Genomic DNA, 12760 nt, shown 5'->3' with positions numbered 1-12760 from the left:
CTCACTGATTTTAACATGTTCCTGTTGTGAATGCTACTTCTGCCATAAGTCTCTTCATGCTCAGTTCTTCAGATTTAGACTTTCTTAAAGGAAAACTGAGCCTATTTTGCTCTGCCTCATCAACAAGGATGTTTATCGAGAAATAAACACTTGCCCCCATGAATACATTCTGAAAAGTATTTTTAAGGGTTAGACTTGGCATTTCTGAATCTAGCTCTGGACATTGTTTGGAAAGGCAAGCTATTTATGTCACCTACAATGTTGGAGCCTAAAAGAATAATTTGGAAACTAGCTAAATAGAGTGATTGTTGAAAAATTATAAAATAATTTCAGCAGATACACAATTTGGTGTCATAATATTTATGTCCATTTATTTAGATATTATTTTGTTTTCTTATGATAGACATGTTGAAGAAGGCTATCCACTGGGTTACAATGTATTCCATTGGGTACCCACATTCACAGAGACACAGATGACTGTTTTTCATTAGCAAACAGGCCACTTTCAATCTGGGTTCAAAAAATCAAACTGTAATTAAAAATAAGAAGGACTCATCTATGTCCTTGGGCAGGTGCGAATGAAGTCAATGGGAATTATACATGCATATATGGGGGCAGAATCAAGCCCCTAAATATCTTGCAAGGTTTTTACATAATGTTATGTTGTTTATCTTGTGAACTTTTTGATGGTTGGCCTGAGTTAAATGGGAAAAAAAATGGCTATAAGACAGAACTAGCCTGTTAATGGCTGATAGAAAGTACTGCTTTTTAGGACAATGACTAAGAACAGAATCTAGGAAATAAGGATCTTGAGAAGAAACTGTAATTAGAAACACTGTTTTAAAAAGTAACTTCCATTTTCATGCTAAACAGAAGGATGCTATTATGGTAATACATACTGGTCAATACATTAACCAAAGGGCCTTGGTTGTATGAATAGAAAAAAAGGGAGAATGGAAAACTCGTAGCTACTGGAAATAAATGAGCTGTGTGAAAAAAATTCCGCAGTATTGGGATATGGGGAAAGGATTATTTTCTTCTTTCATCCATTATTTGCTTCTATCATCCAGCCCTGGAATGGGTAATATCCTGTGTATTGCTTATTTCTAACGCAGTGCTCATCCGATGTTGAGGGCAACCAGAAGCCTGAAAAGTCAGGCTGTTCAGTAGTCTGATTTTCATTCAGTAGTTTTTACTTGAGTGAAAAACAAAACAACAATTGCTTTCCAATGTTTTCAGTTTACAAATTTCTGTAAAAGCAGATTAAGTCTCTCACCTCCCTTTAAATATCAGAAGAGAGATTTAAAATATAAAGTAGATAATATTCAAGCATGGACATGTACCACTATTACTATATTAGTAGCAGTATTTCCCATTATAAACATAGGGAATGCAGCAAATGTTATGGCAAAGGTAATAACACAGTTAATCATATGTCCATTTTTAAATTTTTCTAGTTTATTATTTATAAAATTTGGTATCTTGAAAATAACTGAACAATTGCTAGTCTTGTACAGTATTTATATTGGTGGCTTTCCAAACATGAATGCAAATTAACACACAAAGTCCCTGTTTTCAATAACATTAAACTATGACATAAAGCATCAGAAGCATGGAAATTTCAAGTTGAGCTTGATACAGCATTCTCAATTAAGTTGTACTGTGCATAGATGTTGCAGCCTATACAGAGCCAAACACTGTTCTCCTTACAACAGTAAGCTCCTTGGCCCCTGTTATTAAAAGTGCATATACTGTTTTGTGCATACACAAGTTGTTCATGCAAAATATTCAATATAACCTCAATTTGTGCACGTGAAAGGTATGCGTGCACATCAGTTCATGACTCGTGCACATGCAGTGGGTATTCTGTACACTCCACTTGGGTGTCCATAATAGCGCACTTCTAAAAAATGTTATCACGGATTTCAAGGAAGGATTAAGTGACCAGGATTTTACTCACAGTCAGCAATTATCTGTACAAATTACTGATATCTCACACCTGCCCAGAAAAACAGACAAGTTATGGGCCAAAGGAATGTTGGTCCATAAATTACTTGCCTGATTTATCTGTTTGAACACTTTACCAATACTAAGAATTCTGGGTTTGTTGTCCATTCCCCACAACTTTACAAAAAACTGAAAAAAATACAATTTAAACCTAGGCGGGAAAGTAGTGCATAGCATGCTGATCACTATTTTGTACTCACAGATTTTTTTCAGTCTGAATTATGAAAATATAAATAGGCTTAGCAGAATTCAATTTTAATATAACTCCAATAAATAATATCATTATTTACTTTTAGAATTTTTACATTTGTATTGATTACATTTTTACAGTTGCAGGAAATTATGGGAGGGCCAAACAATGGAGAGCTCAGGCAATAATAATGACAGTAAAGTTAAAGCTTTATAACAATTAAACACAAATTGTCAAAATCATATTTCAGAATATACAAAGTGAATATCCTTAAATCAAACTCTAAAAATTTCTCAAGCAGTATTTTTCTTATATCTACAGATTTAGATTACCATCAATGGAAATATTTTTTCATCAGTTTGTGTGTGTGCTGAAATAGACATTTACCAGCAGTTACTGATAAAAATCTAACCCTTCCAAGAATAAATAAAAGCAGAGGTCTGGGACTTCTTAAAATGTGGAATATTGATCCAGTGGATCATAACTACTTCAAAGAAAATATTATAATCTATCATGTAAATATTTAGATAGTGACTTTTTGAAAGATGGATTATTGACCCAATTGCAAATTAAATCCATGTGTTAGGGTTTTCTTTTTCTTTTTTTTTTCTAATCACATTGTTGTTGTAAAAACCCACCAGCCATGTATAATAGTTATTTTCCCATGCCAGATAACTAAAATGTATTGGGTTTAGTTTCACAACATATGCAACAGAATGAGTGCACATTACAGACTTTGGATAAAAACTTTTCAGTTTAAAAGAGAAAAATATTTGTGAGGTGCAAGAATATAAATATGTGTCTGAAGTTTCTAACTTCCAAATGCATTTGTATTCCTATTAATGAAAAATAAACAAAAAGTTTCTCTTTACATCTAGAAAGAAAAAAAGGATTCCCTAAAAGACAATGCTTAAATGCAGAGCAAATTTTTATGACTCAAGTTATAAATACCTGAAATCTTTTCATAGAGAATACACTAAACAGCACCATCACAATAAAGCAAACCATACAGAACACTGCAGATCCAAGTATTCGACATCTCAACTTTGATAAAATACTCAGCTCTATCTCTTTCTGGAAAAACTCCCAGTTGGAAAAATCTTTCAAAATCATATTTCAGTGCACCAATATCCTGTCTCTAAATCAGGAACAGTTTAGGTGCTGTTAAAGCAAAGTAACAGTTGCTTCCCTAATCTTGAACTCTCAGTGACCGTCATGGATAGTAACTGTTTCCTATTCCATGGCAGACAGTGGCATTAATAATCACCAAAACAAAAGGAAACACTCAAAATATGCATCTGCTCATAATTAATCAACAATAAGCTAAACCTGACAGAGACAACCTGCTTGCTGCCTTGATTATTCCGTGTTAATTGAATGGTAGGAATTGGAAATAAGGGAGTTTGTTATCCTTATGGATTTGGAATATGTGTCAAGCTCAAATGGCAGTGAGCCAGTCCCTCTGAGGGATTGCTGCTACTGTTTCTCTCACAGCCACCTAAGATTTCCTAGTGGGCATTTTTTAAACACACACATACACAAACCCCTTCTTACTCACAGTCCAGTCCCGTTATTTTTAAGCCCTAGAAGCGTCCCTGCTCATAACTTGCATCTCACGGTTCCATTCAGGTTTGTCAGCTGGCTACTCGCATGTCTAGGATAGTACTGTACATAAACTACTACACGCATCGTAACCGACTTGGGCTCAATTAGCGCAGTGTTTTGGACACATCCGAGCGATCAAGAGACAGATAATTTAGTTTCGTTTTCATTTCATTGAGGACACATATTTAGCTAGGGATTGAGATATTTTTATTAATAATAATTATGATTATTCCCGTAACGTAATTTACAAAGAGTGGAAACGCCTACAAGGAGATGAAGTACCTGCACTGGGGAGATGTTCAGTTGTTCACTTCATCTTCCGTTGACAAGGAAACCAAACCGCACTTCATTTTCCAGGAAAACCTTCCACTGCCATCATTTTAAAATGTATTTATTTGTATATATGTGCATATCTATCATCATCATCCTGATAATCATCATAATAAAATTATCTCGGTAAAAGAATAAAAAAGTCAAATGTGCAAAAGTAACGATCATTGCTCTGGATTTTTTTTTTTTTGGCTTTTTTTTTTAAGGAGAAAAAAGTATTTAAAAATGATCAACTCTAACAAGCTGCAAGAAAAGTTTCACGTTATAAACGGGCATCAAAGAAAAAGAAGAAAAGACTGCTGATTGCACCGAGTGTCAAAAAAGGAAACAACAACCAAAAATAATAAAATTAACATCTTGCTCAGTGGCCTGCACCAGTATTGCAAGATCACAAACTCTTTGTAAACACTGCTGTAAAATGCATTTGCAATTAACATCTATATACCAAAAAATAAAAATTTTAAAAAAAACATCAAAACAACATCTGGAAAAATCCTCTGCAAAAGAGTTAGAAACATGCCTTTTTTCCTCATCTTTTCAAAAACGCATATTTCACATTGCTTTCTTTTCTCGTGCCATAACAAAACCAGTTGCATATCTAGATCTAGAGATAGCAAATTTATATATGTTGTTGCTGGACTGGTAAGTCTTAATTTTATTGCATTGCTCAATTCCCAGTGACTCCCAGACCCAGCAGCACCCTTTGCTCACAGTTTAGTAACCATCGCATGCTAAGAAGAAGAAAAAAACAAAACAAAAAACAAAAACAAAAAACTTGTCATCAGAAAAAGGATCAAATCCCTTGAAACAATAATCAAAGAGGAAGAAAAAAAGAAAAATAAAAAAGGAAGAAAAAAACAGGACAAAAAAAGGAGGACAAGAATGTCAGCGGAAAGGTACTCACCGAGCGGGAGTAAAAGAGAGGAATAAAAATGAGTTACTATAAAATACAGTATGGCGGTGGAAGAAGGAATGAGGCGCTTCCCCCCCTCCCCTCCTCTCTAGTCTCTGCCTCAGGCAGCTGACACGTGATTCGTAGCCGGGCTGACTCGCAGGCAGGGGGAAGGGGTTAGCCCCGCTGGAGCAGCCCAACTCACTCGCACGGCGGCAGTAGCAGCAAGCAGGAGGCTGCAACCCACAGCCGGGGGCAGGAGCTGGAGTCTGAGCAGCCGGCGCGGCGGCGGCGCGAGCCAAGCAGGTGCCTCTCGCCCCAGCTCCACGCGCCACACACACACACACACACACACACGCGCCGAGGCGCGGGCGAGAGGCAGAGGGGAGTTGAAAGCCGATGCCGTGCGAGGGGGAGCAGCTGCTGCGCGCGCGTGTGTGTGTGTGTCGGTGCTGCCACAACTTGCTGCCTCCTCACTTCAAAGTTATTGCTGCTCCCAGTGCGGCCAAATTAAGGATTTTACCTTCTCCAGATATATCCCCCTGCTCTGGGTTGCCGATGGGGCTGGCTAGACTGGGTGGCAAGTGTCAGTGCAAGCCAGTGCGTCTCCAGCGTTTCCTGCTGTTGCAGGGGGGCAGGGCAGGGGCTGTGTGTTGTGGAGCTGTACTTTCTGCTGGGGCTGGATCTGCTCGGTCCAAGTGCAAACCCGAAGCAATGCTTGTCCAGAGCGCGCTGGGCAGCATAGGCTCACGTTTGCAGCTAGACAGAAACTAGAAAGTGCCGAGAGACAAGTTCATTATTTTGATACTTTGTTTTGCTTTCCTGGCCTCTGCTCAGTATTTACCCTGTTGGCGCAGTGGTGGGGCCGTTGTTTTTAATAACAAAAGTTACTGGCAGAGGCTTAAGTCGAAGAAGTGACTCCAGAAAGGCTGCTTTGGGGAGAGCGCTTTGCAGGCAGCGTGTGCTAGCCAGAGAAGCAGCAATGGATCGTCACGCAGGACCGCTAGTTCCTCGGCAGGTTAACTCTTTCAGCCGGCTGGTAAGTGAGCCTGTTGTTCCCCACCAGCCGTCCTTGCTCACATTTAACGGTAGCCTGTGTTACCGAGAGAGGGCATTTGCAATCATCAGGGACCCTATTCTGCACCCCTCACTGGCCTGAGGTTTTGTCTGAGTGAAGGGGGCCTCAAATCATTCAAAATGAACTTACACGTGGTGTTCTGGACTGGACAGCCCCATTATAAACTAAGCAAGTATCCCAGGCATCACTCACCATTATTAGCGTGTGAGAGGTGTGTAGGTTTTTTGTTTTGTTTTTAGACTCAGACTTTAAGGCCAGAAAGGACCATAATGATAATCTAGTCTGACCTTCTGCACATCATAGGTCACAAAACATCACCCACACACACATACCTGTAATACACTCATAACCTGTGGTTGAAGTCCTCAACTCTTGATTTAAATACTAAGTTACAGAAAATCCACCATTTATTTTAGTTCAAACCAGCAAGTGGCCTGTGCTCCACACTGCAGAGGAAGGAGAAAATCCCTGTCTCTGTCACTCTGGCCTAGGGGAAAATTCCTTCCCAATCCCAAATATGGCGATCAGTTAGACTCTGTGCATGTGGGCAAGACCCACGAGCCAGATGCCTGGGAAAGAATTCCCTGTAGTAACTCAGAACCGTCCCCATCTAGTGTCCTATCTCTAGCTTTTGCAGATATTTACTAATAGCAGTCATGAATGAGCCATGTGCTGTTGTAGGCAGTATAATGAGTCTCATTATACTGTCCCCCCATAAACTTATCAAGCTCAGTCTTGGAACAAGTTAGGTTTTTGGCCTGCACTTCTCCCTTTGGAAGGTTGTTCCAAAACTTCACTCTTCTGATAGTTAGAAACCGACATCTAATTTCAATTTGCCTTTAATTTAAATAATCCTCTACCTCCCTCGTGTTCATCCCTTTGATATATTTATAGAGAGGAATCATATCTCCCCTTAACCTTCATTTGGTTAGGCTGAACAAGCCAACTTCTTAAGTCTCTTCTCATAAGGTAGGTTCTCCATTCCTCTGATTATGCTAGTAGCCCTTCTCTGAACTTGTTCCAGTTTGAATTCATCTTTCTTAAACAAAGGAGACCGGTGAGGTCTCACCAGTGCCTTGTACAATGCTACTAACATGTGCCTATCTTACACTGGAAATGCCTTGCCTGATGCACCCTAAAATTGTATTTGCCATTTTCATGGACACATGGCATTTTTTAATAAGCCAGCTCAGTTTTAATTCCCCTGCCCTTATTAACAAACACTGCAGTTGCACGTAGAATCTGCTGGGACTAGGAGTAGCTTTTGCTGGAACTACAGTTAGAAATATGGCTTCTCAGAACAGGATTGTCAAGCCTGCATCCCTATCTAGCTAAAGCATCTCATTAGCAAATTCTGTGTTTTAAACATTCTGGCTCAAATTTACTGGGCCAGAAAATATTTGTAATTTCATAAACAGTGAAAAAAATATTTAAAACTAACAATATTACTGAATATTTACCTAATGATGTTGAGGCCTTATTGCTTACACAGAAAGAGGAGAAATAATGAGACTTTTTTGTGAAATAAATTCATTTACAACTATAAATACCTCAATTAACAAGGAACATAAGTGGACTTTCCCCCTCTTTTACTTCCTTGCTCCTTTTCCAACTCCTCATTCTCCCACTCCCCACCCTCTGGTATTTCCCAGCTGTAGTCTGTTAAAGACAGAGCTGTCATATTTGTCAACTATTTTTTTTCTGTTAAACAGAATAAAGCATTTGAAAACACATCTCCCTTCACAAACTTTCTTTACTATTGTGTGGGATCTATTCAGCGAGAGAGGAACCGCCCCAGTTGTTCCATTAGCACAGAAGCAGTTCTGCCCTTCCCACTATTCTGTGTAGATTTAATTTGAGCAGCTGACATTCCATGAAAAACTTTCGAAAACGTTCTATTTAGTCATACTACACATAGTCAAACCTCTTAGCAAATCAGGACACAGAAGCTACAGAGAGCATATTACTCAATGAAATGATGATCCTGCGCAGTAACATGCTGTCCTGCTGAATAAAAGATTGATGACATCATCCCACCTTCCACTCCTCTTTCCCCCAGTTTCTCCTGTTCATGTGTAAATCACTCCAATTTCTCTCCTTCCATCCTTGTGCCTGTCCCCTAGAGTTCTTGGCAAACAAATAAACTTTCCCTTTCTATTTCTTCCCTTCTTTCGACTTGTTTTAAAATCCCAGCTGTCCATAAGAAATTAGAAGAAAGAATAAAGGCTAGAGGTTAAAAATGTAAAATAAAACACTTGTTACTTTTTGTTGCTTTATTTTTATATTGTGCTTTGGATTTGTTCTGTCTTTTCACACTGCTTCCAGCAACTCTTTACAACTGAATTTGGCTCTCAGCAGCAGGGCTGTGCATCTCAGAATTCATAGGTATAAAATGGAAAAATACTAAGGGATCCTTATGGATATAGAAGACCTCCAGGAACGAACTTTATATTGTAACTAACAAATCAACCACATCAAACTCTCAGAAGCTTAGAGATTCAGCATGTATGAGATATTTTTTCTTGATGCAAACATTAAATTCTCATTAGTATTAGGCACTGCATGAAGGACTCTGACTGAGCAAATTAAGGACTAAGGTCCCAATCCTGCATATTTATGCAGTGTGGAACTTCAAGTATGTGTATATAGTCCCAGTAACTTCCAGTTTGCAGGATCAAGGCCTAAATTAGAATGCTTGTCTTTCCCCCATTTCCACCACTGTTTCTTAAACAGACATTTGAATACATATTTCTCTCTGTACAAATAAGAAGAAAATAAATTATTTCATGTAACAGTGTGTATTGTCCAAGAAACCATTATAGATCTCACTGGTAAATCTGGATCACAAACACATATTTAGGAATTTGTTGAGAGTACATAATTTTTGGAATGCACATTTTATGTATTGTAGTACATATTATTTATCAAATGGATTACAAGATCTTGGCTATTGGGTGAATATGTATTTTGTGCCCTATCCTCATTTTTAAATGGCATATTTATTTGATACACTGTAACTGAGCCAAAAAGTCATTATGATACGTCATGTAGGATTTGTACTTGAGCACTTTAAAAAACATTATTGTTAAGGGATGATTTAATGGCCTAAGGAAAGTGTTGTGCATTCTTCTACGGGAGAGTAAGCTCAGAAATTATAGCAAAACTTTCACATCTCAGTTTGGCCAAAGTTGTGAGAATTGAGAAAATGAACTTTCAAGTCTCTAAAGGTTTGACACTGAAGAAGTTTAGAAGAGAGTTAGGAGACAGTGGCACTGATCCACCAAAAGGATAGTGCTTTTCTACTCATAATCCAATAAGGTGAAGTAAGTTGTAGGAAGTGAATTCTGTTGGTGGTCTGGTTAGAACACTGAACGCAGCATGAGGCATTGAGCAACAGGTTGGTAGGGATATTGTTTTCTAAGGAAACATTTCTGTGTCAGTGACTGGTCCTCCTGGCTGCCCTGCTATCAGTTTCTCCTAGGAGCACTTCTTAAGCATACTCACTTAAGACATTACTTCTGGACCAACAGGATACTGAGTGCTAGTGAAAAGTGTGCAGAGCAGAGTGAGAGCTTAGTGCTCAGCACCTACGCAGAGATGTTACAATTTGGTACGGAGAATGAGTACAGTACTCAACAATGTGAGCAAGTCTCTACACCTGCAGTGAATACCCAGTTGGAAGAGAAGGATTAGGTCATTACTGAAGTCATGGCCAGGGCATAGGTAACTAAATACAATTCACTGCAGGCACATGTTGTGTCTAGTGGCCATTTCTAGGATTTTAATTGACTTCTCTGAACCAGCCCTAGAGCCTCACTGAAGTATGATAAAAGCCACACTTTAAAAGTAACTAAGAGTAGGGGCATGCATAAGCACTTACACACCTACGCCTTGGCCACTGACACAGAAATATTTCTAAAGGTTCCCATGAAACACTATTTCTCACAATGAGCTGCTCAGTGTTTTTTAACAAATGTTTTTGTAAACCAGCTCGACTCTACTACACTCAGTGGTCCTGCTATTGACTCAGTACAATCCCTCACAATCTTTATATTTACCCCGCAGGATCAATCCCTGCATTTGGGTATAGAAATAAGTAAATTTAAAGATTGCCACTAAGCCCATAGTCTGTATTCAAAGGATTGCATTTAAGACTATGTGCTCTGCCTGTGGTCTACTGTGTATCCACCCTGCCATAATAACTCTCCCCCATTCCTTCTGATGCTACTATGAGTGCATGGCTAGAGGTTTACTCAGATTGCTCAGCACGGTGCACATTATTTTTAAATACGCAGCAGCTTCTCCGCACAGGTGCTGAGCACCCAGCCAGCACAAGCAATTTGGTTTTCAACATTTTGGTGAGCATGACTCAGCATCTTGCAGGACTGAGCCCTAGATGGCAAAATATTGTCAAGCACCTCTTGTATGCAGGCAGAGTTTACAGATTAAAAAAAATCTCTCTCTTTTCAGACACAGATTTTAGGCCTGATCCTGTCTTAAATGGTAACTTGGCATATGCAATGACTATATGACCAGTCAGCATAGCTAGAGCACTGCAAGATCGGCCAGTATGATTTTCACAGTTGCAGTAAAGATTGGGAATTGAGAATTGATTAAACTGGCAATAAGTAAATAAAAAGAAATTACCTAAATGAAACTCTTATAATTTCACTTGTGAGCCAACATTTGAAGGACAAAAAATAACGTAAGCTTCTGAGAAATCTGCAAAATATAATTTTGAAAAGCATGAATACATTTCTGAGTTATGTGAGTGTAAGATCATTACAAACATATCTATTTTGTTTGTGTGTTTTGGTTTGTTTTTGTTTCATTGCTGTAGTTTAGAGACTGCCAAACTGATTTATTTCACATTTTAAATAAAATTCAATCTGATGGGAAGACTATAGTGTTTCATTACTAAAGCCTAAAAAACTAAAAATGTTAGGCATCTTGACTTTTTCACTCTTCCCTTTTACCACTATCTTTTTCACGTTAGTCTCATTTTCTAAGCTCTTCATTCTGTTTTTCTCCCTTTTCCAATTCTCTTTATGTTCACAGAATTTTTAGCACTCTTTACCCTCCTATTTTCTTTCCAATGCTTTTTAAAGATGCCACATTTCTATATACAGTGAGACTAGCTCACTTCCTCTGTCACCTCCCTTTCAACTGAAACTTCTAAGAAGAGCACAATGTAGATTTTAAAAATCCAATCATAAGTGACAGAAGGAGTAAAAGTGAAAGGTAACTCTACTGTAAAGTAGAGCAAATGAAATATATGAATGCTGCACCTACAATATGAGTAAACTGAATAAAAACATTTTAATAAAATCTTCAGTACCCCCTTTTCACTTTTAACTCATGTTGTTTGGGGGAGAAGGGGAGGGAGGGAAGGGAAGTGTTGTGTCTTGAATTCTTTTTGCTTTCATTATTCGTACTACTTGAATATGGTGACCTTTAAGGTAATCACATTACAATCAAAGTATATAGTGTACAACATGCTTTATTAGAATTGTATGTTGTACATGTCCCCAGATTTGCCTTCATACTGCATATAATCTTATAGCAAACCAAACATGACAAGTGACATCTATATTTTAAAAAATAAAAAAAGAAATCAACTCTTCTTAAGCCCCAAGAAAAGAGCATATACCTCTTTAGTTTATTAATAGTGTTGCAAGTGTTCTCCTGTCTTCAAAACAGTTGTTTTTTGCTGTTTTAAATTGTTCTCTACATGGAAGAGTTAATTAACAAATAAAACTAATAAAGGTGGCTGGGGAGGGGGGAGTTTTGCAATCAATAAGTCTATGCACAGTGTGAGATATAGCTGCATGTGACAAAATTCACTGGTCAGCACCATCTGCTATTATGCAATAATTTCCTACATGACAATCTCTATGTAAAGACAGTTCAAAAAATGCAATTTTTTTTTCAAGCAAGAGGTATCTGATGGCTTGATGACTGGAGCTGTAAAAACATGAAGACATCAAGAGAGACACAATGAAGCATTCAAAGGGACCCAGAAAGAGACAGCAGAGCATTAAAAGGGCCGGTCAGGCATAGAACCTGAGAATGCATGTGACGGGTCAGGGACTAGATCAAGAGAGAGCACATCTGTGAGTCCACAAGACCAGAAAGAATAAAAGCTCAACTGAAGATTTATTTTTCTAAAAGATATTCTCTACTTCAAACAAGAATTAATTCAGGGAAGTCCTATGGCCTGTGTTCCATAGGAGGTCAGGCTAGATGATCACAATGGTTCCTTCTGGCCTTGCAATCTATGAATCTGTAAGAAGTCTGGAGACGTAAGTGACAGGACTCAGAGAGAGAGCGAGAGAGAGAGAATGTGCTCAGCCTATAGGTGCCAACTCCATGGGTGCGCCAGGGCTGGAGCACCCACGGGGAAAAATTGGTGGGTGCTCTGCACCCACTGGCAGCCAAGCTCCCCACCCCAGCTCACCTCGCCTCCGCCTTCTCCTCTCAGTGCGCCACTTCCCTACTTCTCCCAGTGCTTGCCACCGCAAAACAGTGTTTCATGGCATAACAAGCTATGAGAGGGAGGAGCAAGAACGTGGTGCGCTCGGGAGGAGACGGGGAAGAGGTGGGGCTGGGGTCCAATAGGGGCAGGGAGGGTGTAGAGTTGGGGTGGGGACTTTGGGAA

At 38.9% G+C, this 12760-nt stretch overlaps 1 protein-coding gene and 1 long non-coding RNA gene across 2 annotated transcripts in view; one reads left to right on the top strand and one right to left on the bottom strand.

Moving 5' to 3' along the window:
- RALYL (RALY RNA binding protein like) overlaps positions 1-5119 on the bottom strand; it is a 620330-nt gene extending 615211 nt beyond the window's left edge. Inside the window, exon 1 of the mRNA XM_032768366.2 lies at positions 5037-5119. The gene's annotated coding sequence lies outside the window, so the exon portion shown is untranslated. The remainder of the gene's footprint in view (positions 1-5036) is intronic.
- LOC142046395 (uncharacterized) lies at positions 4118-12396 on the top strand. The gene is made up of 3 exons (XR_012655370.1): positions 4118-4189; positions 5029-5330; positions 12036-12396. It is a non-coding gene; the product is annotated as an uncharacterized LOC142046395 (long non-coding RNA).
- The last annotated feature ends 364 nt before the right edge of the window (positions 12397-12760 follow it).

The sequence above is a fragment of the Chelonoidis abingdonii genome, chromosome 2, assembly GCF_003597395.2.
Source record: "Chelonoidis abingdonii isolate Lonesome George chromosome 2, CheloAbing_2.0, whole genome shotgun sequence".
In the NCBI taxonomy this organism is placed as follows: Eukaryota; Metazoa; Chordata; order Testudines; family Testudinidae; genus Chelonoidis; species Chelonoidis abingdonii.
This window is presented reverse-complemented; position numbering and strand designations above follow the sequence as displayed.